Here is a 5592-nt window from a genome sequence, read left to right as displayed (position 1 = left end):
CACAAAAGAAAAAAAAATACAAGAAAAACAAAAACAAAAAACATTATTCTGAGTAGGGGGTCCATAGGCTTTCTCAGACAGCCAGTAGCACTAGAAGGGATCTCAAAGGTCTGAAAAATCTACTGCTTTTATTTTATAAATGAGGAAGCTAACATCCACAGAGGTGACTTGCCCAATGTCACACTGATAGGAATCATCCCCATTGGATTTGAATCCACATCCTCTGACTCCAAAACCAATATTTTTTCCTGGCAAAATTCTTTCCAGTGTACCATGTACTGGGATCTTCTGACATAATTGTCAATTACTCAACTTGCCTTATATAAAGGTTTAAAAAATGCTGTCCTAAAATCTACCAATATGCTGCCAGTGCTGAAAAAAAAAATTCTTTCCAATTTATAAGGGATAAAGTAGAAAGAAGAGTTGTGCTATTAATAGTTATGCCACCAATTAAATTAAATACTTAGCAAATAAACTCAAATGAATTATTCACCCAGTGTAATTTACTTTATTTATTATCAAAAGTTTTACCTACCTCACAGGGTTATTGTTTTATAAGCCCTAAACTGTTGTAGAAAGCTAGAGTAGAATGTAATATCCATTTTTAGATTTCTTTTTGTTGCTATCTAACTGGACAGTTGGCATGTCAGTGTTGAAGAGAGATGGTTGTTGGCTTTCATGGGATTTTTGTAGTCCATGAAAGAGTTCCGCAATTTCCCGAAGTAATCCAGCCTGCTCTCCCGAAGTTCAACTCTAAGGACCAACTTGTCCCCACACATTCCTGCTGATAAACAAACTCTATAAATTATCCATAGAAATTTATGGAAAATACATAATCTGGTTATGAGATATTCTTCATCCACTTGGTTTTTCTTGTGTGGATGGATAGGCAAGTGGTAGGAAATAGCTCTATTGAATAGAGCACTGGACCTGGAGTTAGGTAGACTAACTTCAAATCTAGGCTCAGACACTTTACTAACTATGACTATGGATAAGTCATTTAATCTCTGTCTGCCCCATCTGTAAAAGGGGGATAATAGTAGCACTTTCCCCACAGGGCTGTTGGGATGAGATATCTGTAAAGTGCTTTGCAAACCTTTTTTTTGGAAGGCAATTGGGTTTAAGTCACTTGCCCAAGGTCACACAGCTAGGTTTTGTGTGTGTGTGTGTGTGTGTGTGTGTGTGTTAAGTGTCTGAGGCCAGATCTGAACTCAGGTTCTCCTGACTCCAGGACTGGCACTCTACTCACTGCGTCACCTACCCGCCCCGGGGCTTTGCAAACCTTAAAGCACTACATAAATGCCAGCTATTAGCTGGGTGGGTATGAATAGACTTCAATACAGAAACAACGAGGAATTTTGAAGAAGAATAGGAGTATAAAATGTTGTTGTCAAGAAAATGAACCACAGGGAAAAAATATGGGCTATTTACCTGGAGAGGGCAAGGATTTATAGGCACACAGCCAGAGTTCTCCACTGGGGCCCTCTAGATATCAGGAGAAAGCAAGGGGTGGACCCCTTCTAGGAAGACAGAGCCTACCCTTCCGGGCTGTGGGACCCCAGGCAGGTCATTTCCCTTCTTTGAGACTGTTTCCAAATGGAAAACATTAATTGCCCCTCCTCCACCCCTTCCCAACCAGGCTGTTTTGATGAAATCACTTTGGAAATCTTTCTAAATGCGAGCTATTTCTATTGTTATCTTTGTTTTGCTGGAGTCAAATCCAGCAAGCTGCCCTCATTCCACACATTGGATACTCTGTGTCTGAATTTTCACAGAAAATTGGAGTCAAGTAGGGCAGATAATGGCCTATCTGGATGGCCAAAAACAAAATTTTGACACTTTGGGGCAGCCTGACCCAGGAACTCTGGGAAAACAGACAGAGACCACTGTGAATAGTAGGGATTACATAGGTTACTCTGGAGATTGTATGCCCATAAAAAGAATCTTGGCACAATAGAGAGAAGGCTCGACTTGGAACTAAGAGACCTGGGTTTGAATCCCAACTCTAACACTGGCCTTGAGCAAATCAAGTCTGAATCTCCATTTACCTAGATTTAAAATGCGTACAACAATATTTGCACCATCCAACTCCAGGGACTGCTGTGAGGATCAAGTTGATCTCAGAACCAAGAAGACAGGGTTTGAGTTATTGCTTGGGTGACTCCTGACCAAAACATGAATTTTTTGGTGTCCTCAGCCTTCTCTCCAAGATTGTAATTTGCAGAATAGGTTGGGGAGAGGACTGGGAAGGGATCTGAACTGGCAGAGGGATTTTCCTCACTGGATATACTACATTGATAGAAGCACAGGTCCAGACAAAAACAACAACAATAGTTTCATTTACACATTCCTGTTTGATTATAAAACACTACTTATGTCAATTGCATCATATAAGGTTGTTATTATCATTATTCATGTATTTATAGATGGAAGGGATCTGAGAGGTGATCTAGTCCAACCTCCTCATTTTACAGATGGGGAAACTGAGGCATATAGAAGTTAAATGTCTTGCCCAAGGTCAAACTTAAAGTAAGTGGTAGAACCAGGATTTGAATCCAGGTCCTCTTAATACAAGTTCAATACTTTCACCACAATATTATACTGCCTCCCATGTTGTAGAGGAGTCAGAATACTCCTTGGCTCCCTATGCCACTTCCATAATCTACCTCTAAAAGCATCCTTCAGCAGCAGCCACTTTTCCTTTTGAGGTTCATACTATCCAAATTTATCATTCAATCTAAATCACAGTGACTTTTACCTATCAACACCCAGGACATCATCCTTCCTTCCTCAATAAGTTCAGTGCCTACCCTGCAGTCTTTCTCTCTACCTCCCCGTCTCCAACTCCTTCCTTCATACTAAAAACTTCAACATGTGTATATATATATATATATATATATATAAATGTTCCTTCAAATGCTCTTACTTCTCACTTCCCCAGTTTATTTATTACCTATGATCTACTCCTCTACTCCACCTCAGCTACACATGGGGAAGGTTATACTCTTAATCTTGCCATCATCCAAAACTGTTCTACTTTCATGTTCATTAACTCCAAAATTCACTTTATCTGCTCATAATATTTCATCATTTTATCTCTCCCTATGCCTTATGACCCCTAACTCTGTTCTTTGTCTTCCCTATGACCTCCCTTCCCTCGATTTCTCAGGTCTTTTCCCATCCATCATCCCTCAACTATTCTCTACCATTCTCTATCTCAACCCTTTGGTGAACCTATTCAACTTTATGCTGTCATCTACCCTCAAATCCCTTGCCCCCTACCTCTGTTACAGATCACATCTCATCAAGGCCCAACCCTCTTCTCCTCTCCTCTTCATCTCACATCCCTCTGACATCTTCTCCAGACATTACTCAGATGAAGAGGTGGTCCTTTTCCTTGCTAAGTACAACCCCTCTATATACACCCTTGATCTCATCTCTTCCTGTTCTCTTTGGCAGATTACCCCCTCTATCACTTCCACATTATATCATCCCCAATAATAACTATTGGCTCCTTTACTTGTTGCCTATAAACATGTCCATGTCTCCTTCATTCTTAAAAAAAAATCCCTCCCTTGATTCTACTATCCATGCTAACTATCTATCATCCTATATTTCTTCTTCCTTTCTTCCCTCTAAGCTATTTCACTTGGTAATCTCATCAGCTCCCATGGATTCAATGATAATTTTTATCTAAGATGATTTCCAAATCTATATATCCAGATTTAGTTTCTTTCCTAAGCTGTAGTCCCACACCACCAACTGCCTTTTGGACATTTCACACTGAGTGTCCCATGAGCATTTCAAACTCAATATGTATAAAACTGAACTTATCACTTTCCCTCCAAACCCTCCCTTCTTCCCAACTTCCTTATTACTGTTGAGGTCACCCCCATTTTCCCAGTTACTCCTGTTTACAACTTCAGTTGTCATCCTCAACTCACTCTCAACACACAAATCTAATTTGTTGCCAGTCTTGTCCTTTCTATGTTCCTGATATCTTTTGTATACATCCTATTCTCTCCAGTTACACAGCACAACTGTGGTTCAGGCTATCATCACCTCTCACCTGTACTATGACAATAGCCTGCTGGATGGTCTTTGTGCCTCAGGTCTCTCCCTACTACAAGGCACCACCCAATGAGATGCTGAAGCAATCTTCCTGAAGTACAAGCCTCACTCTCTCACCTACCTACTCAATAAACTCTTGGGGTTCCCTGTTATCTCCCAAATAAAATATAAAGTCTGCTGTTTAGTATTTAAAATCCTTTGTAACCTGGCATCTTCCTACTTTTCTAGTCTTTTTACACCTTACTCACCTCCACATACTGTAATCCAGTGACACTGGCCTCCTTGCTATTCCTCACAAAGGACACTACTTAAGCTTTAATACCTTAAAATTTCCCTAAGACTTATGGGACACCCTGTATATATCTTGTATATATATATATATAATCATTTGCATATTGTTCCCCACCCCTCCTCTGGTAGAATGTGGTTCTTGTTACATTTTTTCAGTAAGTATCCCTTTGTAAAAGTTAGTTGATGTTATGTGGTTGTTATTAGATATAGAGATATTAACTGGCATTGGCAAAAGATATTGGAGTAGTAATTACTGGTGACTAGGATTGGGAGGACACGCCTGAAGGGTGTTCAGGCTCATAGCATTTGAAGAACCCTGCTGCCCCTGAGGGCTATTCTCTATGAGCGAGATAGATGGGTAAGGAGAGTAGGTACAGAGTCTCACTACATCTTCATTTTACAGATGAGGAAACAGAGGCGCAGAAAGATGCATTGCCCACAGTTATGCTGCTAATAATTTAATTCAATCCAGTGAACATGTATTAAGTGTGTATTGTGTGCCAGGCACTGGAGGCTCAAAGACAAAAATGAATCAGCAGGTAATTTCAGCTAACAACTGAATCTAGAATTAGTTCTGGAAGGAACTTGGTGTCATATAGTCTAACCCCTTCTTTTACAGAGGAGAAAACCATAGCTTCTTTATAATAAGCCTTCCTGCTTTATGTAGCAGAACAGAAAGTTCTGGGCTCATAGTTATCATCCCTTGGTTAAAATCCTGACTCTAACACTCCCTAAATCTGGGGCCTTGAATTGTTCATTTCCCCTTCTTTGGGTATCTATTTCCTCATCTAGAAAATGGGGATAATAACATACTGCCTGGGGCCATTAGGAAGAAATGTGGTCTGTGGCTCTTAAATTTCTGTCAAACTGGGAACTGGTATTTCAGCTTGCTAATCACATTAATTGGCAAAAACTCCATTTCTAAGCTAAGACCTTGGCCACAATCCCATCACATCCATTAAGTCTATACAGCTGAAGACTGTCTCTTGAGTACCTGTTTCCAGTGAGTCTCTGAGTACCATGGGCCCATGGCTATGATTGTGTGTATGCTAGCAGAGCAAGGAGGGAGGAGAGTGTTCTCCCATGGTGAGAGGTTTGTATGCTGTGTGTGGACCTGTGACAGGCTGAGAAAAAGAAGAGACCCCTGAGAATGCAACTGTGTACAATTCCATTGAAGCAATGTCTTCCTTCCTTCCTTCCTTCCTTCCTTCCTTCCTTCCTTCCTTCCTT

Source organism: Petaurus breviceps, unplaced genomic scaffold (genome assembly GCF_028583685.1).
Source record: "Petaurus breviceps papuanus isolate PSGF00001 unplaced genomic scaffold, PetGlider_PUasm1.0 188, whole genome shotgun sequence".
Taxonomy (NCBI): domain Eukaryota; kingdom Metazoa; phylum Chordata; class Mammalia; order Diprotodontia; family Petauridae; genus Petaurus; species Petaurus breviceps.
Note: the sequence above shows the minus strand (reverse complement) of the source record.